Source organism: Symphalangus syndactylus, chromosome 20 (genome assembly GCF_028878055.3).
Source record: "Symphalangus syndactylus isolate Jambi chromosome 20, NHGRI_mSymSyn1-v2.1_pri, whole genome shotgun sequence".
Lineage (NCBI taxonomy): Eukaryota > Metazoa > Chordata > Mammalia > Primates > Hylobatidae > Symphalangus > Symphalangus syndactylus.
The window spans coordinates 5,590,236-5,615,659 of NC_072442.2; positions in this window are offsets into that span (position 1 = coordinate 5,590,236).

Sequence of the window (25,424 nt, forward strand, 5' to 3'; positions counted from 1 at the left end):
CTCAATCAAAAGTATGGTTTAACTCTGTTAGCTGAATGCTCAGATCAGAAAGAAGTTTCACAGAATGCTTCTGTGTAGTTTATATTTGAATATATTCCTTTTTCCACTACTACTCTCTTAGCGCTCCAAATGTCCAGTTGCATTTTCTACAGAAAGAGTGTTCAGATCTGCTCAATCAAAAGAATGGTTTAACTCTGTTAGCTGAATGCACAGATCAGAAAGAAGTTTCACAGAATGATTCTGTGTAGTTTATATTTGGAGACATTCCTTTTTCCACTATTACCCTCTTAGCGCTCCGAATCTCCACTTGCATTTTCTACAGAAAGAGTGTTTCAGAACGGCTCAATCAAAACTAAGGTTCAAATCTTTTAGTTGAACAAACAGAACAGAAAGAAGTTTCACACAATTCTTCTGTGTAGTTTTTATTTGTAGACATTCTTTTTCCCAATATATGCCTCCTAGCGCTCAGAATGTCCAATTGCAGTTTCTACAGAAAGAGTGTTTCAGAGCGGCTCAATCAAAAGTAAGGTTCCACTCTGTTAGTTGAATGCACAGAACAGAAAGAGGTTTCATACAATGCTTCTGTGTAGTTTATATTTGAACATATTCTTTTTTCCACTATTACCCACTTAGCGCTACGAATGTCCAGTTGCATTTTCTACAGACAGAGTGTTTCAAAACTGCTCAATCAAATGTATGGTTTAACTCTGTTAGCTGAATGCTCAGATCAGAATGAAGTTTCACAGAATGCTTCTGTGTAGTTTATATTTGTATATATTCCTTTTTCCACTACTACACTCTTAGCGCTCCAAATGTCCAGTTGCATTTTCTACAGAAAGAGTGTTCAGATCTGCTGAATCAAAAGTATGTTTTAACTCTGTTAGCTTAATGCACAGATCAGAAAGAAGTTTCACAGAATCATTCTGTGCAGTTTATATTTGAAGACATCCATTTTCCACTCTTACCCTCTTTGCGCTCCGAATCTCCACTTGCATTTTCTACAGAAAGAGTGTTTCAGAACAGCTCAATCAAATCTAAGGTTCAAATCTGTTAGTTGAATGCACAGAACAGAATGTAGTTTCACAGATTGCTTCTGTGTAGTTTGTATTTGAAGATATTCCTTTTTCCACTGTTACCCTCTTAGAGCTCAGAATGTCCCCTTGCATTTTCTACAGAAAGTGTGTTCAGAACTGCTCTATCAAAAGTATGGTTTAACTCTGTTAGGTGAATGCACAGATCAGAAATAAGTTTCACAGAATTCTTCTGTGTAGTTTATATATGAAGATATTCCATTTTCCACTATTACCCACTTAGCGCTCTGAATGCCCAGTTGCATTTTCTACAGAAAGAGTGTTTCAGAACTGCTCAATCAAAAGTATGGTTTAGCTCTGTTAGCTGAATGCACAGATCAGAAAGATGTTTCACAGAATGCTGCTGTGTAGTGTTTATATGGAGATATTCTTTTTACCAATATAGGCCTCTTAGCGCACAGAATGTCCAATTGCAGTTTCTACAGAAAGAGTGTTTCAGAAAGGCTCAATCAAAAGTAAGGTTCAACTCTGTTAGTTGAATGAACAGAACAGAAAGAAGTTTCAGAGAATGATTCTGTGTAGTTTATATTTGAAGATATTCCTTTTTCCACTATTACCTTCTAAGCGCTCCGAATGTCCACTTGCATTTTCTACAGAAAGAGTGTTTCCGAACTGCTCAATCAAAAGTATGGTTTAACTCTGTTAGCTGAATGCACAGATCAGTACGAAGTTTCACAGAATGTTTCTGTGTAGTTTTCATTTGAAGATAGTCCTTTCTCAAATATAGGCCTCTTAGCGCTCCGAATATCCTATTGCAGTTTCTACAGAAAGAGTGTTTCAGAACGGCTCAATGAAAAGTAGGGTTCAACTCTTTTAGTTGAATTCACAGAACAGAAAGAAGTTTCACAGAATGCTTCTGTGTAGTATTTATTTGAAGGTATTCCTTTTTCCACTATTAACCTCTTAGCGCTCCAAATGTCCAGTTGCATTTTCTACAGAAGGAGTGTTCAGAACTGCTCAAACATAAGTGTGGTTTAACCCTGTTAGGTGAATGCACAGATCAGAAAGAAGTTTCACAGAATTCTTCTGTGTAGTATATATTTGAAGATATTCCATTTTTCACTATTACCCACTTAGCGCTCTGAATCTCCAGTTGCATTATCTACAGAAAGATTGTTTCAGAACTGCTCAATCAAAAGAATGGTTTAACTCTGTTAGCTGAATGCACAGAACAGAAAGAAGTTTCACAGAATGCTGCGGTGTAATGTTTATATGAAGATATTCTTTTTACCAATATACGCCTCTTAGCGCTCAGAATGTCCAATTGCAGTTTCTACAGAAAGAGTGTTTCAGAAAGGCTCAATCAAAAATAAGGTTCAACTATGTTAGTTGAATGCACAGAACAGAAAGAGGTTTCACAGAATGCTTCTGTGTAGTTTATATTTGAATATATTGCTTTCTCCAATACTACCCTCTTAGCGCTCCAAATGTCCAGTTGTATTTTCTACAGAAAGAGTGTTCAGAACTGCTCAATCAAATGTATGATTTAACTCTCTTAGCTGAATGCACAGATTAGAAAGAAGTTGCACAGAATGCTTCTGTGTAGTTTTTATTTGAAGATATTCTTTTTCCCAATATAGGCCTCTAGCGCTCAGATTGTCCAATTGCAGTTTCTACACAAAGAGTGTTTCAGAACTGCTCCTTCAAAAGTAGGGCTCAACTCTGTTTTTTGAATGCACAGAACAGAAAGTAGTTTCACAGAATGCTTCTCTGTAGTTCATATTTGACGATATTACTTTTTCCACTATTACCCACTTAGAGCTCGGAATGTCCACTTGCATTTTCTACAGAAAGAGTGTTCAGAACTGCTCAATCAAAAGTATGGTTTAACTCTGTTAGCTGAATGCACAGATCAGAAAGAATTTTCACAGAATGCTTCTGTGTACTTTTTATTTGAAGATATTCCTTTCTCCAATATAGGAGTCTTAGCGGTCAGTATGTCCAATTGCAGTATCTACAGAAAGAGTGTTTCTGAACTGCTCAATCAAATGTAAGGTTCAACTCTGTTAGTTGAATGAATGGAACAGAAAGAAGTTTCATAGAATGCTTCTGTGTAGTTTATATTTGAAAATGTTCCTTTTTCCACTATTACCTTCTAAGCGCTCCGAATGTCCACTTGCATTTTCTACAGAAAGAGTGTTTCCGAACCGCTCAATCAAAAGTATGGTTTAATTCTGTTAGCTGAATGCACAGATCAGTACGAAGTTTCACGGAATGCTTCTGTGTAGTTTTTATTTGAAGATAGTCCTTTTTCCAATATAGGCCTCTTAGTGCTCCGAATATCCAATTGCAGTTTCTACAGAAAGAGTGTTTCAGAATGGCTCAATCAAAAGTAGGGTTCAACTCTTTTAGTTGAATGCACAGAACAGAAAGTAGTTTCACAGAATGCTTCTGTGTAGTATTTATTTGAATATATTCCTTTTTCCACTATTACCCTCTTAGCGCTCCGAATGTCCACTTGCAGTTTCTACAGAAAGAGTGTTTCAGGACTGCTCCTTCAAAAATAAGGCTCAACCCTGTTAGTTGAAAGCAGAGAACAGAAACAAGTTTCAGAGAATGCCTCTGTGTAGTTTTTATTTGAAGATATTCCTTTTTCCACAATTACCATCTTAGCGCACCGAATGACCACTTGCATTTTCTACAGAAAGAGTGTTTCAGAACTGCTAAATCAAAAGTATCGTTTAACTCTGTTAGCTGAATGCACAGATAAGAAAGAAGTTTCACAGAATGCATCTGTTTAGTTTTTATTTTAAGATATTCTTTATCCCAATATAGGCATCATAGCGCTCAGTTTGTTAAATTGCAGTTTCTACAGAAAGAGTGTTTCAGAACGGCTCAATCAAAAGTAAGGTTCAACTCTGTTAGTTGAATGCACAGAACAAAAAGAAGTTTCACAAAATGCTTCTGAGTAGTTTATATTTGAATATATTCCTTTTTCCACTATTACCCTCTTAGCGCTCCGAATGTCCACTTGCATTTTCTACATAAAGTGTGTTCAGAACGGCTCAATCAAAAATATGGTTTTACTCTGTTAGTTAAATGCACATATCAGAAATAAGTTTCAGAGAAGGCTTCTGTGTAGTATTTAGTTGAAGATATTCCTTTTTTGAATATTAACCTCTTAGCGCTCCGAATGTCCACTGGCAGTTTCTACACAAAGTGTTTTTCAGAACTGCTGCTTCAAAAGTAATTCTCAACACTGTAAGTTGAATGCAGAGAACAGAAAGAAGTTTCACAGAATGCTTCTGTGTAGTTTATATTTGAATATATTCCTTTTTTCAGTATTACCCTCTTAGCGCTCTGAATGTCCACCTGCATTTTCTACAAAAAGAGTGTTCAGAACTGCTCAATCAAAAGTATGGTTTATCTCTGTTAGCTGAATGCACATATCAGTACGAAGTTTCACAGAATGCTTCTGTGTAGTTTTTATTTGAAGATAGTCCTTTTTCAAATATAGGCCTCTTAGCGCTCCGAATATCCAACTGCAGTTTCTACAGAAAGAGTGTTTCAGAACGGCAAAATGAAAAGTAGGGTTCAACACTTTTAGTTGAATTCACAGAACAGAAAGTAGTTTCACAGATTGCTTCTGTGCAGTATTTATTTGAAGGTATTCCTTTTTCCACTATTACCCTAGTAGCGCTCGGAATGTCCACTTGCAGTTTCTACAGAAAGTGTGTTTCAGGGCTGCTCCTTCAAAAATAAGGCTCAACTCTGTTAGTTGAATGCAGAGAACAGAAAGAAGTTTCAGAGAATGCCTCTGTGTAGTTTTTATTTGAAGATATTACTTTTTCCACAATTATCAACTTAGCGCACCAAATGTCCACTTGCATTTTCTACAGAAAGAGTGTTTCAGAACTGCTAAATCAAATGTATCGTTTAATTCTGTTAGCTGAATGCACAGATCAGAAAGTAGTTTCAGAGAATGCATCTCTGTAGTTTTTATTTGAAGATATTATTTTTCTCAATATAGGACTCTTAGCGTTCAGAAATCCAATTACACTTTCTACAGAAAGAGTGTTTCAGAACTGCTCAATCAAAATTAAGGTTCAACTCTGTTAGTTGAATGCACAGAACAGAATGTAGTTTCACAGAATGCTTCTGTGTAGTTTATATTTGAATATACTCCATTTTCCACTATTACCCACTTAGCGCTCTGAATGTCCAGTTGCATTTTCTACAGAAAAAGTGTTTCAGAACTGCTCAATCAAAAGTATGGTTTAACTCTGTTAGCTGAATGCACAGATCAGAAAGCAGCTTCACAGAATGCTGCTGTGTAGTGTTTATATGAAGATATTCTTTTTACCAATATAGGCCTCTTAGATCTCCGAATGTCCACTTGCATTTTCTACAGAAAGTGTGTTCAGAACTGCTCTACCAAAGTATGGTTTAACTGTGTTAGGTGAATGCACAGATCAGAAGTAAGTTTCACAGAATTCTTCTGTGTAGTTTATATTTGAAGATATTCCATTTTCCACTATTACCCACTTAGCGCTCTGAATGTCCAGTTGCATTTTCTACAGAAAGAGTGTTTCAGAACTGCTCAATCAAAAGTATGGTTTAACTCTGTTAGCTGAATGCACAGATCAGAAAGAAGTTTCACAGAATGCTGCTGTGTAGTGTTTATATGAAGATATTCTTTTTACCAATATAGGCCTCTTAGCGCTCAGAATGTCCAATTGCATTTTCTACAGAAAGAGTGTTTCAGAAAGGCTCAATCAAAAGTAAGGTTCAACTATGTTAGTTGAATGCACAGAACAGAAAGAAGTTTCACAGAATGCTTCTGTGTAGTTTATATTTGAATATATTCCTTTTTGCACTACTACCCTCTTAGCGCTCCAAATGTCCAGTTGTATTTTCTACAGAAAGAGTGTTCAGAACTGATCAATCAAATGTATGATTTAACTCTGTTAGCTGAATGCACAGATCAGAAAAAGTGTCACAGAATGCTTCTGTGTAGTTTTTATTTGAAGATATTCTTTTTCCCAATATAGGCCTCTTATCGCTCAGATTGTCCAATTGAATTTTCTACAGAAAGAGTGTTTCAGAATGGCTCTATCAAAAGTAAGGTTCAACTCTGTTATTTGAATGCACAGAACAGAAAGTAGTTTCACAGAATGCTTGTCTGTAGTTCTTATTTGACGATATTACTTTTTCCACTATTACCCTCTTAGAGCTCCGAATGTCTACTTGCATTTTCTACAGAAAGAGTGTTCAGAACTGCTCAATCAAAAGTATGGTTTAAGTCTGTTAGTTGAATGCACAGATCAGAAAGAAGTTTCACAGAATTCTTCTGTGTAGTTTTTATTTGAAGATATTCCTTTTTCCAATATAGGACTCTTAGCGTTCAGAATTTCCAATTGCAGTATCTACAGAAAGAGAGTTTCAGAACTGGTCAATCAAAAGTAAGGTTCAATATTGTTAGTTGAATGCAAGGAACAGAAAGAAGTTCTACAGAATGCTTCTGTGTAGTTTATATTTGAAGATATTCCTTTTTCCTCTATTACCCTCTTAGCGCTCCGAATCACCACTTGCATTTTCTACAGAAAGAGTGTTTCAGAACGGCTCAATCAAAAGTAAGGTTCAACTCTTTTAGTTGAATGCACAGAAAAGAAAGAAGTTTCACAGAATGCTTCTGTTTAGTATTTAGTTGAAGATATTCCTTTTTTGACTATTACCCTCTTAGCGTTCCGAATGTCCACTGGCAGTTTCTACACAAAGAGTGTTTCAGAACAGCTCCTTCAAAAGTAAGGCTCAACTCTGTTAGTTTAATGCAGAGAACAGAAAGGAGTTTCAGAGAATGCTTCTGTGTAGTTTTTATTTGGGGATATTCCTTTTTCCACTATTACAATCTTAGCGCTCCTAATGTCCACTTGCATTTCCTACAGAAACAGTGTTTAATAACTGCTCAATCAAAAGTATGGTTTAACTCTGTTAGCTGAATGCACAGATCAGAAATAAGTTTCACAGAATTCTTCTGAGTAGTTTTTATTTGGAGATATTCTTTTTCCCAATATAGGCCACTTAGCGCTCAGAATGTCCAATTGCAGTTTCTACAGAATGAGTGTTTCAGGACGGCTCAATCAAAAGTAAGGTTCAACTCTGTTAGTTGAATGCACAGAACAGAAAGAAGTTTCACAGAATTCTTCTGTGTAGTTTATATTTGAATATATTCCTTTTTCCTGTATTACCTTCTTAGTGCTCCGAATGTCCACTTGCATTTTCTTCAGAAAGAGTGTTCATAATGGCTCAATCAAAAGTATGGTTTTACTCTGTTAGTTGAATGCACATATCAGAAATAAGTTTCACAGAATGCTTCTGTGTAGTATTTAGCTGAAGATATTCCTTTTTCGACTTTTATCCTCTTAGCTCTCCGAATGTCCAATTTCAGTTTCTACACAAAGAGTGTTTCAGAACTGCTCCTTCAAAAGTAAGGCTCAACTCTGTTAGTGGAATGCAGAGAACAGAAAGAAGTTGCAGAGAACAGAAAGAAATTTCACAGAATGCTTCTGTTTACTTTATATTTGAATATATTCCTTTTTCCACTACTACCCTCTTAGCGCTGCAAATGTCCAGTTGCATTTTCTACAGAAAGAGTGTTCAGAACTGCTCAATCAAAAGTACGGTTTAACTCTGTTAGCTGAATGCACAGATCAGAAAGATGTTTCACAGAATGATTCTGTGTAGTTTATATTTGAAGATATTCCTTTCTGTTCTCTGCATTAAAATCAATCAAAAAATTATATTGAAATTGAAATACTGAATTTTATACTAAAGACAAGGCATACAACTGAAAATGAAATTTTCCAGGTGAAAATTTCCAAATCATAAATATGTAGGGACAAAAAACTTTATTTATTAAGAAAAAGATAATTCTAATTAATTGATGATTCAAAGGTTTACAACTTTAAAAGTAAATATTATCTTTGAAGTAAAGTCCATTTAAATTATTTATGCCGCCAAAATTTTAGTAATTGTATATGTATATCATGTAAACTTTTTCGAGAAAGATGGAATTGGAAATGTTAGAGTATTATGCGGAAAAAATCACCTAAAGGAAAAAATTATCTCCTCATGAAATATTACTTTAGCCACTTTGACAGGTGTAGGTAAAAGAACACTTAATGCACATCAATATGATTAGGAGATGCGCGCTTAGAAATACGTTATCATTGAAAAGAGAATTGTATTATCAGGTTTGCAGGGGCCCTTCTTATCCTTCATATTTATGTAACTTTGTCATCTATAGAAAGATTATAACAATTTTAAAAATAGCTGATAGTTAAGAAACATCACCATAACACTGTGCTGAATGCATAATAAAACATTTCCCTTCTCTCTAAAAGCCTTTTAAAATTATGTACCATAATCAGTATGGCCAGCAGAGGGTCATTTCCATGTTCAAGTTCCTCTGTTTCTCGAGGGTGAGAATCCTTCTATAGTCTTCTGAGGGTGACACTGTAGTGTTTTCTTAGCCTGATTATTTTTATCTATTTTTTCCGATCCTTTCCTTTGTATGGACACCTATTTTTTGAATCAATAAATGAATACATAAAAGAATTCCAAACTCTAGTCCAAGGTTTTAGATTAATAATGTATTAAAATGCGTAAAATTTATAGACAAAACTCTTCTTATTTAGAAGTTTATTCTTTAGTTGGAGAGATAAAATATATGCACATAAAAGCTTAAGGAAAAATAATAAGGGTTTTGAAGTACTTACTATGTGAAAAATTTAGCATAAATCTTACATCCATTTATTTAACACATTTTATACGTTGCATTATTTATATATAGTGCTGATTGGTAGAATTCATATGTGAACGGAACTATAAAAATTTTGAGGATAAGCACTAGAAACACAGAATAAATAGAGTGTTAACATGCAAAACACAGAAATACTTAAATTGACTAGGTGAAAGAAAAGATTTCTGGTTCCATGTACACTGATTATTGAGGGATGAGTATGACATTATTATGCCAGAATCAATAAATATTTTAAATAGGGAGAAAACTATAATTATATATCTTTGTGTTCAACAGGAGTAGCAGTACTGATAAAGTAGAAGTTTGTTATACCTTTTTTATAGTCTTTTAAAGTTGTTTATAAATAAAATCTACTCTTAGTTAATTAATGGTTGATGTTCATTGAAGTGTTTTCAAATTTTTGACCTCTGAATTGCCTCGTACATATGGAGAAATAAAGCTTGCCTAGCATAATTTCTTGAGTGGAGAATGAATGATCTGGATAGATTTGTTGACAATATGTCTGTACTTATTTTATTAATTCTTTAATCTTCATGAAGAAAAATATAAGAGTCATATTCTAGTATTTTATAACATGGAAAAAATGTCTTATCCTTTTCCTAAGGAAAAATACATCATGACACAAAAGTAAAGTTAATTAAATTACTTACTTTATTAATTAACTGTCTATTATTTCTATGGGTTGAAGTAAATTTGATACTCAATGCTATTTAATCTAATTCTAAAAGCCTGAATGAGTAATGATTTTTTCATGTAAGGTTAGTTGAAATAAATTATCACTGATTTTCAGATTTAATATTAATTAGCTATTGCATATTCTTAATGGGAAATAAGTGTTTAAAAAGCCCTTTTTGGTTGCGAAAAGACCACGCCCATTGTAGACTTCTTAGAATACATCACATCTGGCCTCCTTTTTAGAGTGGGGAATTCAACTCATAAGTGGCTGGACATTGATTCTGAACATTTTGAACATTATTTGCCTGTCTTCACTCATACTGGTTGCTGTTCTTTTATAAGTAATCACCATGTTTAGCATGCACTTGAACTATTGTTACTTAGGGTGCTTGACTATTTACAAGTCTCACTAGGATTCTAGGTATTCATTAGTCTCGTGGTGTGTATTTGCTGATGGTCCTATTATCTTTGTTGGTTCAGTTACACAGTACCATCCAAGATGCTGCAACACATTATACACAGGCTATGGGTTGTGGGAGCTACAGATTTCAGTTATTATTTAGGCTCAGAAACTTAGAATCTCTGCAAGGTTGGACATGATCCTTAGTCTTGTTTTAAGACCGTCTTGTTTTAAAAGTTAAACCCAAATTCTTAAAATATAGAATAGGGGTGCTAGTAGTGCTCACAGAATTGTAGTAAAGATCAGCTGGGAAAGAAGAGCCTATTAAACAGAGCCTGGTATTTAATAAGTATCAGCTGCCTTCAATTAGGAATCTGTGTTGTCATGATTAGAAGATTGCTGGTTTATTTTACAGATCTGTAAGTATAGCCAAAATATGTCAAAATAACCACCAGAAAGAATCATATACCGTCCCTTGAACATTTCATCCCTAGAATCTAGCCAGATTAGCATGTCTATACTGGCAATACTGTTAACACAGATTGTGCTCAAACCCCTCATTGACTTTTCAGCACCTGTAAATTACTGGAGATTTAGGAAGAAGTCTGGGGTTATGGCTTAGTTAAGCTGAGTGGCCAGAAAGTGTGAGATGCTGGATGCCTCCTCCAGTTCATTTCTCCAGCGGCCGCACCAGGCGTATCCATAGCTCCGCTCCCGGGAGCTCGTCTCCGGCGTGGGGTGTGTGCGCACCCCTGGCCGGGCGGAGCCTGGAGCCTGCTCATTAGCAGCGCGGGCAGCTCGTGCGCCCGCAGGAGGGAGGCGGAAGCACAGCCCTGAGCCGCCAGCAGGAGGAGGGAGCGCGGCGGCTGCAGGCAGGGGAGGGAGAGGAAAGAACGGAGGGACGGTTCCCGGACAGAGCGGGAGGAATCGGGGAGCGGCCAGTCCAGGGGGAGCTGCTCCGCTGCGCTGCGCTCGTTATTCACAGGACGCGGCGGCGCTTCCCGGGGCCGCTTCCCGGTCCCCTGGGTGGAGGCTGCCATCTAAACCTGACTCCAGGTGAGTTCCCCAAAGAGGCGAAGCGAGGGGTCTCGAACCAGAGACTTGGAACTGGCGAGGCTGCTCGGCTCCCCAAGCGCTGCTGCCTTGACATTTCCCGATTCACGGGAGGTTTTGGGGGCGGCTGCACAGGCTGGAGGGGCGGATGGGCGGTTGCGATCCTCAGCCGGCGTGGGGGCGTTCGGGAGGAATTAGCTTCAGTGAACGGGGTTTTAGGAGATGTCCGCAAGGCACGCGCTATGTACGCGTTTCTAGACGAGCTTTTGAGACAGAAATTTGGCTTCCCGGATGCCCGTTTTGGCCTTCTGTCCTTCCTTTTGCTTGCCTCATGCCCAATTTTCCAAGCCGAGGAAAGGACTGGAAGGGCGTGGAAGTAGGAGGTCTGGGCACAGCATTCGGCAGGGCAGCCCTGGTCTCCAAGTTTGGGGGTGGGGGGTGGGACTCTTTTCCTTTCAGCCTAATTTACCAGGGGAAAACCCGCAGAGCACCTTGAGGTGCCTTTGCTCCGCACCCTCCATAAGCTTATTAGAGGGAACTTGAGGCTCGCTAGACAACCTGTGACAGGTGACGGCAATTTAGCTTAAAAGCCATGTTGGTTCACTTCGTCTCCTCTTTATCCTTTGTTGCAAAATTGATACCTTTTTGGATTTCTTTAACAGCACAAAGTTTAAGTGGCCGGCTGACAGGAAATATTTCTTTTGAAAATGCTATGAGAAAAGTGATGAGTTAACGTTGAGAGAAAGGCAACTTTATTTTCTCGGAAGAACTTTGGGGAAAGAGATTGATAGGGAAATTCTGGGCATGAAATTATGGACATTTCCCACAGAACTTCCTTCATTTATTTATTTTTTTACATTTCCTTCATTTTTTTTTTAATCGTGTGTGTGTGTATCAGAGAGACAAAATTCGTTGGAGGTATTAGGACTTTATTTGGTTTAGAAGTTTCTTTCTTACTAATAGCACTAATTTGTGATCTTCATGATTATAAGAATTTACTAAGTGTTTTGCTTTTAGGTGTTTTGGGTCTGTTTTTTAAAAAAATTCAATACTTACTTTGTGGGCCTTGCTGAATACCTCTCAATAAAATCGGTGGGCATACAGTTAGTGACATGACCCCTGTGGATTTAATAGCAGGTAAGTATACAAATGATAAGTTTAGGAAATAAATGTCAGAATCAACATTTAGGTGTGAAATTGAAATATCTTTCAAATATTTACCAAACTCTCCTATAGGATCCAATGTCATTTTATGGTCAAGAGAGCTTAAAGGTTTCTCAGATTGAGATATATGTATCTACTTTGTTAATCCAAATGTAATGTTTTATTTTGTTCTTTAATGACTGTTTGAATTCAACAAATAAAACTTGCATATTTAATGTAAGGTTCTTTCACATATATTACTTCTCCAATTTTTAATATAAATTTAAGGAGAAAAGCAATATTCCATTTTGTAGATGAAGAGACTGTGTCACAGAAGTATTACTTTACCTAGATTTCTGTAATTATTATGTTATAAACTTAGAAATTACATATTATTCTGGAACATATAAAATATATGAATGTTATAAACCATAAGAATTCAGACCTATGCTATTTAACTTCAAGTTTAGTTCTTTACCCAAACAATTGCATGACTACATTGAGACTACTGAAGTAATTATATATGAACACGCTATATGAAAAAATACTTAAAACATTTCTTATTTTTGTCGTTTCTCTTTGATATAAAATATACTATAATTTAATGGAGTTATATTCCATACTTAGATGCTCCTAACTTCCAAATAACACCTAAACTCCTAAAAACTGACCTGTGTCCTTCTTAATAGAAGTGGCTTGACCGGGAGACCCAATTTTTACTAAGAATATTCTTGGGATAATTTATGTCTTATAATCAAGATAAAGACAGGCCACATTTAGTTGTATTTTTAAACCACTTAGTGTGAAGTTGCAACGCAGACATAACTTGCTTTCAGGCTACACTGCCAGCTTTGCAGTGAATAGTCTTTAAGATTCCGTGGAAACATTGGCAGATATAGCTAATGTCTATCTGATGTAGGATTTATGAGAAAAGGAGAGGTAGAAACTGAATGCTCTTATATTTCATATGTGACCACATTCATAAAACTTTATTGATAAGTACTTTGTTGTCTGACACGGGCTGATACAAATAGGCTTCTTCAAGAGTTGAGGAAGAAAACTAAATCCCTATAATACAGCCGTTTTCCTCCTTTTCTTTCTTAAGCGGTAATAGTTGATCCTAGCTTTTGTGTGTCTATGCATGCTCAATACAGTTCGGGGTATAAGGAGAAGTTAAGCAAGAATATTGAATGCTAGCTAGGAAAGTTTTTGGAGTCTCAAATACTTTGGAACGATTTTTCACATTATATACATAAAATTCCTAGTTACATTTGGGAACTAAGTATATTATACACAACTTTGCATCTGATTACAGGATTCCCTGTACATTTATAGCTCAGGTATTCTGGAAAGAGTCAAGATAATTAGTTTTATGGCTCTTGCCCGTGTGACCTGTTTCTTTCTGGTCCTGATATTAAAAGGATGACTTAAATTTTCTGGAATGTCAAAATTTTCTCTTCCCTTGGATCCTACAAAATACTTCAAGCAGTGTATGTGTGATACTCGCTGTCATTCCAACATTTCCAATCCTCCTGAGAATGCTAAACAATGCCCTAGATTTCTTCCTTTGTAATTCTTTCAGATAGAGGGTTAGCTGAGTTAGGAAGAAAGGAGAGAGGGAGAGAAGAAGAGAGATGACATTTTATCCCTCAGGAAAGAACAAGACCAATTGTATTCCTAATTTAGAAATATTATTCTACAAACATTCCTGAACAAGAGGGCTTTGCATATACATTAAAGCAGAATACCTAGTCAACTTCTAGTTGTGCCATGTAGTGAAATGGAAGTAAGATGAGCAGGCCGAGATCATTTTTGTTGGAGAACTGAGACCACATGAAATAGGTAACAGAGTTACCCCAACTGGGGGGCAAGAGGACTTGAAAGTTTCCTCCATAAATTTGCAGTTAGTACAGGGCTGCTCCAGTGATCAGAGTCATGAATGCCCTAGAGTGTCTGTATAACCCTGTACACAGGCTGAGACAGCTCTAACGGCCCAGAAAAGCCTCTGGACAGAATCACTGCACCCTTGGACATTGTCCGACCGCATGTATGAGAATAGTGAGTGCTGAGGAGTTGTGGGTAGCTCGGTACAACTCTTGCTAAAGGAGTGTCATCAACATTCATTGCTGAAAGTGAATTTTTTCATTCACATATGTGATGCCTATTAGGTCATGATTTCTTGGATACCAATTTGTACAAGATATGAATTAATTTTTGAACATCCTTTCTTAAAAGTACCATGTTCATATAGTTGCTCATTTTAATATGAGTAGTTCAGATGGGACATAATAGAGTAAGGAAATGATTGAACATCCTAAGATCTAGTGTATATACCTTTGTTCATGATGAGATTCATCCCCTGTCCCCCTTTGTAGTGACACTGATGGCATAAGGAGTATTAGATGAAATTTAATGCAGAAAACAATGGGATATATGAATGGTAGATATGGTTGACAACCACCATTTTCACTGAAGTTGTTTCAAAGCAAAGAAATTTGGGATAAATTCATTTTATTTGCTCCTGAAGGGTAATTAGGAATAAGTAGGAATTGTGAAGAGGCTGTAGTGTTGACATTAAGAGAAGTTTTTGATTCTTAAAATAGGATATATTACACAAGAGTGAACAAACAGAAGATACTGAACAAATATTCTGTCATAAGTAAGTGATGGATTATTCGGACTTGTTGAACTATGTTTTTAAATGTATTATTTAAATATTTAAATATTATTAAAACCTTAAATAATATTTAAATATTATAAAAGTTGTAGAAAATTATGTTTTCAATACAAATATACACTTATAAGCTATATTGTAGATATGGGAGTAAACAATGCAATTTTTTTTAACTGAGTGAAAAATTTAGTTTTTTAAAATTCCAAATGGAGCTAACAGCTTAGTGTGATACATATTTTGAATTTCAAAATTTGTAACCAAATAGGACAAATGTGTTGAACTGTACTTTTCTTGAAGAACCGTGATAAGAATGAGCGGTGAAAAAATTACAGCATACTTACCAGGGATCAAATACTTGCTTAGGGTTAATAAGAAAAATCTCAGCAAACGCTAGAAATGAGGTACACGATCTATCAGAGACCCATGATTAAAGTGGTATCTTGTTAGGTATATGAGCTTGAAAAGAAACGGCATAGCTTCACTTTACCCCAGTTGCTTCTTTTGTAAAACGGGGAGACTAAGAGTGTGGTAACTCAAAATCCTTTGTTAATGATTTTCTTCTTAGAACAGTGCCAGGTCCAATTAGGATTAGATTGCTATTTTTATTATTGATATTTGCCCTAGTTCTGCCTTTTATTGACTGTGTGAAATTGGTGAAGATCCCTTTCTGAAGCTTTGTTTCTTACCTACAAGCTGGGAATAGAATACTTGCTATGAAGAGTGGTTGTTAGTACATTAGAAAGGCTGGATATTTGTTGATATAAGGGGCTCAGCGCATGGTAGAAATATGATAGCATTTTTTTCTTGCCCTCCCATGTATTACTGTGGAGACATCCCACATATTATGTCCAAGTTTTTATTTTCCCCTCAAATGCAATGTCAAGCACAAAACATTCCCATCTCCCAATTCTCTTCTGATGTTCTACAACCATTAAAGTATAGAAAACTAGAATGAGTGTTTTTATAACTTTTGCTGTACTTAAGCATGTGGAGAGAAGAGCGCTAGATCACAGGACACACTTTGATAGGAAAAGGGAAATATTTACACTGCAAACAACTTTCTCCTCATGCTTAACAGTTTTATGCTGTCATTCTGTCAGCACCAAGTGAGATTTTTCTATTTAAATAGTTTTCTATTTGTGGTATGATAATTCATGTATGGACTTCATGTAACTAACATAAATATAATGGATGGTTGAGAAGTGGTTTATTTTTACCAAGAGGAAAAAATGTGTACACGATTTTTTAAAATATTGCTTTGAAAATATTTAAAATTAATTTTGATTCAGTTGGTGGAAGATAGCGTCACAAATTCACTGCTAGTGGTATTCTTGAGAAGTAATGTTTGAATTTTCTAGGTATTGTCCCCAGACTGGCTTAAAAGAATTTAATTTTAGATGTAAATTTTCTGCTTAACATGGAAGATTTTCCCTGAAAATATTAGCTTCATCAGATACATAGTTGCTTAGGGGTAGCTGCATGGAATTATGGGAAGAGTGAAATAGAAAAAAATTTTCATGTCTAAGTTATACATACTGGTGTAATCATATTGATTGGATGATAATGATAATTACAGCAATAATGTGATTGAAAGGGTAAGCAAGTAACATATACTACAGTTACTAATATAATCCTGTGATTGAGTTTACCACTTCGTTTCTCTTTCCTGGAAACCCTTAAGTTTGTCACTATTGCACTTTATTTCCTTTGCTTATTGTAGTGGTGTATTAGTTGTATTACTGCTGCTATAACAAATTACGACACATTTACATAACTTAACACATATTTATTGTCTTGCAGTTTCAAAGGTCAGAAGTCCAAAATCACTTTAATATGGCTAAGTCAATGTGTCTGCAGTGTGGGTTCCTTCTGGAGGTGCTGAGGGGAGAATCCATTCTCTTGCATTTTCTGCTCCTGGTGGCACCTGTCTTCATTGTCTTTTCCCCATTCCTCCATTTTCAAGGTGCGTTGCTTTTATTTCTGTTTCTGTCTCCGCGCTGTCTCCTCCTTTAACTTTGAGTCCTTCTCTCCACTTCATCTAAGGACTCCTGTGATTACTTTGGACTCACGTGGATGATCTGGGATAATCACCTTGTCTCCAGATCCTTAAATGAATCGTATCTACAAGTCCTTTGGCTGTGTAAGGCAGCACATTCCCAGGGCCGGGAGATTAGGTGAAGAACATCTTTTGGGACTATTATGCAGCCTATCACAAGTGGTAATATCACTTTTATGCCTTGAGACCCTGAAATTAATGTACTTGCTTACGCATGGAAAAACAATGTATCTGTGGGGGTAACAGTTTATTTTTGAACCATTAGAAGGTATTGATGGGGAAGTTTTCATCTGACAACAGATACTGATAAATTAAATACCCTTAGATTTGTCAAAACTAGCTTTAGTAAAATATAAGTAAAAGTATTTGCACTGCTAGGGTCAAAAATATTAATTAAACCCATTATTTATCAAGGCCAAGTCCTGGATTAGTTAGGTTTAAATTAACCTAGAACATTATCTTCCATAGTGCTTAATTGTGAAGCTTAGTTCTTGTTGACAAAAGCTCATCCATATAAGAAAGCATCGAAAGGTTGGTGTTTTTTAACCTTTGCAGAATATAACTTTTCAAAGGGATGTTAGACAGTAGTTCCATCACAATTGATGCAGTTCACAGACATTCTTTGTGAATATTTTATCTCATGAGTTATATCTATGACACTAATCATAGACTTCTAGAAGAAATTTAGCAATGGTCATATCAGCCTTTCAAATCTTTCTGTAACCTAGAAGAGGATCATTGCATAAGATAGATTCATTTTCCCCTTTATTCCATTGTTGCCAGAGAGAACTTGAAATGCCCTGTTCAAATTAATTTAATGCAAATGAATTCTTGCTGCCTCACAAGTAGTTTGTCCTTCATTTTTCTTAAAATTAGATTGAAAATGGATGTGACCTGCTTTACTGGTTGTTGTGCAGGAAGCGTTGTCCTTCCTGAAAGCTCCCTCAGTTGTCAAAATGAAGCCATTAAGAGAAAAGTAAATTATATTATCTGATCATAGTATCACAATTGACCTTAAAACAATAAATTTTATAATCAGTGCAAATTGCTGAATAGTGTTTGCAGTTGTAGAAATTTCAAAGGAAACCCTGGTTGAGATACAAAGCTGCTATAATCATTTTTAAAATCTTTGTTTTTCTTTTACTTTGGAACAGTAGTGCAGTAAGTACTTTTGCCTTATTGTTCTCTCTGCCTTCCAGAAACCCTCATTCAAATATTCTAAGTTTTTAAGTCTTTTTCATTTCTTTTAATATTGTAACATTTAACAATGTCAAAGAAAGTATAATTTTTCTGAAATCAAGCTAAAAATAAAGAGAAGCCGATGTAAATGAACATCAAATTAACAAGATTGATTAGGAAAAGTAATTTTTGAAAAGGGCCCAAAATCCCTTTGCACATAAATGCAAAAGAATTTAGTGAAAGAAGGTGAAACTGGAGTAAAGAACTCTACGGATGCGTAAGTAACTCTTAATAAGAATGAGTAACGTACATGCATATCTTTAGCTCCCAGTTTCAGAGATACAGTAGTTGTACAACAAATGGTCCTTTCCTGCTCTTAAGGAAGCCTCTCCTCCTCCAGCCATGCCATTCCTCAGAGCAAGCTCTTCCACTGAGTTTTCAGCAACCATAAGTAAGAAGGATGGTACGATAGGCTGCGTGTACATATGGCCCTCATTAGCAGGCCAACTGTTCCTTTTGCCCACCCACATCACTGGGGACATATGGCATTACTTTGACTGTTGAAACAAGTGTGTGTGGACATATCTTGGTATGAGTAAAAGACTGTTGATTGTCTTTCTCTTGTCGCTCGTGCAAGCGTCTCCTTGTGGAGATCGTATTATCCATAACACTAGATTTGAGGATGATAAATGACGTTGTTATTATTAACTGAATTTGCCTCTCTAGTTTGATCACAAAACCAGCGAATGTTTGCTTATGGAACATGTAAAGCTTATAGAAGACGGAAAGCTTACAGAAAGAAATGATGGCTTTTCTAAGCATAAGAATCAGGTCTTTTTCAATCAAAAACTAACTCATTCAAAAATTCAAGAGTTCTGTAAAACCAGAACAGCAGAGGTTTCAGAAATGCTATTGAGATCATTTATTATAAAATAGCCATTAATGAAATGTAATAGTGAGTCTGTTGTTGTGACTATGTGGAGAAATGAATGAGAAAATATAAGATAGGCTGGAATGAAGAGAGTCATCGGATCCCAGCATAATTCATTTTGTATAGTTCACAGTATTGTAACTTTAAAAAATTATGAATTTTTTCAGTACTGTGAATTCTGAATTTGCAATATGAGGCTTTTCAATCCTTGCAACAAGTGTGTATTTTTCAGTGGTTCTAGAATTATCGGGGCTTTCGAGCTGCTTCTGATAAGAAGGCAAGGCTAGAGGACTTGTGTTGAGGTGGCATTTGCACAGGACTTTAGATAACATACATCGATGATGTAGAGAGAAGAGCGGGTGATGTTGCTGTGGATTATAGGGGAAAGGCACCTTTTGCTCCCTCCGCTGACCTATTTGTGTATTCAGCTGTGTAGCATATTTCTTGTATAATTACATAGTAATTTCACACACTACATTAAGAAAATCTGAACAATTTTTACTAAACTCATGTTTTCTAAATATTAAGTAAATAAAACCAATATTTGGCTAGGTAACATTTATAAAAACAGGATTTCTAGATAGATGATGATAAATTTTCATCTATATCTATAGAGCTGATAAATTTTCAAAACCCTTTGAATATCACTTGTACTACAAAGTCTCGTTTCAGTTTCAGTGCCATGGCACATTGATTAATCACCACTAAAGCGGTACATGAAATATTTGGCAATATAGGTATTTGGTAATGGTGATTGATGCACAGAATACGGCACCATTATTATGCACTGGCCTTGAGAACTTTAGTTTTCAACTTCGTTCACCTGATAGAGAACAAACTAACAGCTTTTTTCTTTCACCTTGCTGGAGAATAAACTAACAACTTCAAATTATCTGATCCATCCAAAAACTTATTTCCGTGAAACTCACTGATTTATTTATTATTTCGTGGGGATCACTATTATTTGCTGTAGTAAAATATCAAATGATCGATGTTTTATACCAACATGGCAGCTCACATGGTAGGCAACAGAATGAAAACAAACAGGTTTACTACCAAGAATTATACTATATTGCTTTTATTGACAGAAAAAGCATACAGATAATTTTATTCAGAGATTTTATGTGAATTATTTTGATAAGTGTACACATATATTTATAACTGACCTTTCTTTGTCAAGTGTGTGCCCACACACGTATTCATACTAAATCAATCTTAGAGATCTTATCCAAAGATTGAATTTCTTAAAGTGACTGTTCCAAATATGTATAATTTATGGCAAAAAAGTCACAAAATGGCAATACAAGGAGGCATAAAACTGAAGATAAAGGGGGAGATGATGGTTAAAAACACCTGTAAATGAATAATTGATTTTGATTTAAATTCTTTTTAGTTCTTAGCTGATGAAATGAATATAAATGAAATTATTATGCAAAACACCTCTATTTGTTGTATATGCATGTACATATATGTGTTACAAATACAAAACTGATAGGATATTATTTAACATATATTCACACTCATAATGTGCATATATGTACAAAATGAAAATGAGTGCTTGTTTTATATGTATGTATACACACACATACACATATTGCATACTTTCATTTTTTAAAATTTTACTTTAAGTTCTGGGATACATGTGCTGAACATGCAGGTTTGTTACATAGGTATACTTGTGCCATGGTAATTTGCTGCACCCATCAACCCGTCATCTAGGTTTTAAGCTCCACATGCATTAGCTATTTGTCCTAATGCTCTCCCTCCCCTTTCCCCACACCCACCTACAGACCCCAGTGTGTGATGTTCCTCTCCCTGTGTCAACATGTTCTCATTGTTCAGCACCCACTTATGAGTGAGAACATGCAGTGTTTGGTTTTCTGTTCCTGTGTTAGTTTGCTGAGGATGATGGTTTCCAGCTTCATCCATATCCCCGCAAAGGACGTGAACTCATCCTTTTTTATGGCTGTGTAGTATTCCATGGTGAATATGTGCCACATTTTCTTCATCCAGTCTATCATTGATGGGCATTATGTTGGTTCCAAGTCTTTGCTATTGTAAATAGTCCCATGATAAACATATATGTACATGTGTCTTTAGAGTAGAATGATGTATAATCCTTTGGTATATACCCAGTAATGGGATTGCTGGGTCAAATGGTATTTCTGGTTTTATATCCTTGAGGAATCACCACATTGTATTCCACAATGGTTGAACTATTTTACAAGCCCACCAACAGTGTAAAAGTGTTCCTATTTCTCTGCATCTTCTCCAGCATCTGCTGTTTCCAGAATTTTTAATGATCACCATTCTAACTGGTGTGAGATGGTATGTCATTGTGGTTTTGATTTGCATTTCTCTAATGAACAGTGATAATGAGCTTTTTTCATATGTTTATTGGCCACATACATATCTTCTTTTGAGGAGTGTCTGTTCATATCCTTTGCCCACTTTTTGATGGGGTTGTTTGTTTTTTTTTTCTTGTAAATTTGTTTAAGTTCCTTCTAGATTCTGGATATTAGACCTTTGTCAGATGGATAGATTGCAAAAATTTTCTCATATTTTGTAGGTTGCCTGTTCACTCTTGTGATAGTTTATTTTACTGAGCAGAAGCTCTTTAGTTTGATTAGATTCCATCTGTCAATTTTGGCTGTTGTTTCAAGTGCTGTTGGTGATTTAGTCATGAAGTCTTTGCCCACACCTATGTCCTGAATCATATTGCCTAGGTTTTCTTCTAGGGTTTTTATAGTTTTAGGTTTTACATTTATGTTTTTAATCCACCTTGAGTTAATTCTTTTATAAGGTATAATGAAGGGGTCTAGTTTCTCTTTTCTGCATATGGCTACCCAGTTTTCCCAGCGCCATTAATTACATAGGGAATCCTTTCCCCATTGCTTGCTTTTGTCAGGTTTGTTGAAGATCAGATTGTTGTAGATGTGTGGTGTTATTTCTGAGGCCTCTATTCTGTTTCATTGGTCTATATATCTGTTTTGGTATTAGCACCATGCTGTTTTGGTTACTTTAGCTTTGTAATATAGTTTGAAGTCAGGCAGCGTCATGCCTCCAGCTTTGTTCTTTTTGCTTAGGTTAGCCTTGGCTCCACAGGCTCTTTTTTGCTTCCATATGAAATTTAACATAGTTTTTTTCTAGTTCTGTGAAGAAAGTCAATGGTAGCTTGATGGGAATAGCATTGAATCTATAAATTACTTTGGGCAATATGGCCATTTTCATGATATTGAGTCTTCCTATCCATGAGGATGGAGTGTTTCTCTATATGTTTGTGTCCTGTCATTTCCTTGAGCTCTGGTTTGTAGTTTTCTTTGAAGAGGTCCTTCACATCCCTTGTAGGTTGTATTCCTAGGTATTTTGTTTTCTTTATAGCAATTGTGAATGGGAGTTTACTAATGATTTGGCTCTCTGCTTGTCTGTTATTGGTATATAAGAATGATTGTGATTTTTGCACATTAATTTTATATCCTGAGACTTTGCCAAAGTTGCTTATCAGGTTAAGGAATTTTTGGGCTGAGGTGGTGGCGTTTTGTAAATATACAATCATGTCATCTGCAGACAGAGACAATTTGATTTCCTCTCTTCCTATTTGCATGCTTTTATTTCTTTCTCTTACTCGATTGCCCTGGCCAGAACTTCCAATACTATGTTGATAAGAGTGGGGAGAGAGGGCATCCTACTCTTGGGCCAGTTTTCAAAGGTAATGCTTCCAGCTTTCGGCCATTTAGCATGATATTAGCTATGCATTTGTCATAAATAGCTCTTATTTTTGTGAGATATGTTCCATCAATACCTAGTTTATTGAGAGTTTTTAGTATGAGGGGTGTTGAATTTTATTGAAGGCCTTTTCTGCATCTATTGAGATAATCATGTGGTTTTTGTCATTGGTTCTGTTTATGTGATGGATTATGTTTATTGATTTGCATATGTTGAACCAGCCTTTCATGCCAGGCATGAAGCCAACTTGATCGTGGTGGATAAGTTTTTGATGTGCTGCTGGATTCTCTTGCCAGTATTTTATTCAGGATTTTCGCATCGATGTTCATCAGTGATATTGGCCTGAAATTTTCTTTTTCTATTGGGTCTCCGCCAGGTTTTGGAATCAGAGTGATGCTGGCCTCATAAAATGATTTAGGGAGGAGTCTTTCTTTTTCTATTGTTCAGAATAGTTTCAGAAGGAATGGTACCAGCTCCTCTTTGTACCTCTGGTAGAACTCGGCTGTGAAGACATCTGGTCCTGGGCTTTTTTTGGTTGGTAGGCTAGTAATTACTGAGTCAATTTCAGAACTTGTTATTGGTCTATTCAGGGATTTGACTTCTTCCTGCTTTAGTCTTGGGAGGGTGTATGTGTCCAGGACTTTATCCATTTCTTCTAGATTTTCTAGTTTATTTGTGTAGAGGTGTTTACAGTATTCTCTAATAATAGTTTGTATTTCTGTGGGATCAGTGGTGATATCCCCTTTATCGTTTTTTAATGTGTCTATTTGATCTTTCTCTCTTTTCTTCCTTGTTAGTCTGGCTACCAGTCTATCTATTTTGTTAATCTTTTCAAAAAACCCACTCCTAGATTCATTGATTTTTTTTTGAAGGTTTTTTTGTGTTTCTCTCCCATTCGGTTCTGCTGTGATCTTAGTTATTTCTTGTTTTATACTAGGTTTTTAATGTGTTTTCCATTGCTTCTTTTGATTGTGATGTTAGGGTGTCTATTTTAGATCTTTCCCACTTTCTAATGTGGACATTTAATGCTGTAAATTTCCCTCTAAACACTGTTTTAACTGTATCCCAGAAATTCTGATATGTTGTGTCTTTGTTCTCATTGGTTTCAAAGAACTTATTTATTTCTGCCTTAATTTTGCTATTTACCCAGTAGTCATTCATAAGCAGGTTGTTCAGTTTCCATGTAGTTGTGCAGTTTTGAGTGAGCTTCTTAATTCTGAGTTCTAATTTGATTACACTGTGGTGTGAGAGATTGTTTGTTATGATTTTCATTCTTTTGCATTTGCTGAGGAGTGTTTTACTTCCAATTATGTGGTTGATTTTAGAATAAGTGCTATGTGGTGCTGAGAAGAATGTATATTCTGTTGATTTGGGGTGGAGAGTTCTGTAGGTATCTATTAGGTCCACTTGGACCAGAGCTGAGTTCAAGTCTGAATATCCTTGTTAATTTCCTTTCTTGTTGATCTGTCTAATATTGATAGTGGGTTGTTAAAGTTTCCCACTATTATTGTGTGGGAGTCTAAGTCTCCTTGTAGGTCTCTAGGAACTCGTTTTATGAATCCTGGTGCTCCTGTATTTGGCATATATATATATTTAGGATACTTAGCTCTTCTTGTTGCATTGATCCCTTTACTACTATGTAATGCCCTTCTTTGTCCTTTTTTATCCTTGTTGGTTTAAAGTCTGTTTTATTAGAGACTAGGATTGCAACTCCTGCTTTTTTTTTCTTTCTTTCCATTTGCTTGGTAAATATTCCTCCATCCCTTTATTTTGAGCCTATGTGTGACCTTGCAAGTGAGATGTGTCTCCTGAATACAGCACACCTGTGGGTATTGACTCTTTATCCAATTTGCCAGTGTATGTCTTTTAATTGGGGCATTTAGCTCATTTATATTTACCGTTAATATTGTTATGTGTGAATTTGGTCCTGTCATCATGATGTTAGCTGGTTATTCTGCACATTAGTTGAAGCAGTTTCTTCCTAGTTTCATTGGTTTATATATTTTGGTGTGTTTTTGCAGAGGCTGGTACTGGTTTTTCCTTTCCATGTTTAGTGCTTCCTTTAGGAGCTCTTGGAAGGCAGGTCTGATGGTGACTAAATCTGTCAGCATCTGCTTGTCTGTAAAGGATTTTATTTCTCATTCACTTATGAAGCTTAGTTTGGCTGGTTATGAAATTCCATATGTACATCATGGAAACGAGTGCATGTGATACACACACACACACACACGCACACACATTGCATACTTTCATTTTTGTGTCCATTTCTTTTCTGATTTTATCAGCAGCCAACTAAAGAAAATAGAAAAAAAAATTGGTAATTCGATCTTTCATGTTCTGCATCTTCCAGCTTCACAACTTATAGTTTTCTATTTTTATTGTTATTGTGATCAGAATGAAAATGTATACAATAGAATCAGAATCAGGTCAGAATCAACAAAAATACTATAATGTTTGTACATGCTTTCGATGCAGTTTGTCTCTGCAAAGGGTGTGTGTGTTTCTATGCACATGTGCATATACACAAGTGTGTAAATAAGTGTTTTATTCATGATGGAGAAAGGCTGGTCAAAATGATTCTGAATGAGATAGCACCACTACAGCAGATAATTAGGTCTCTATCAATAAAACAAGTCATTAAACATGTTTCTAAGCATCTACTCAGTATCTGGCACAATGTTAAGTAGTGTAAATATAATCATTAGCAAAATTCAGCTTCTACCCTCAATGGTAT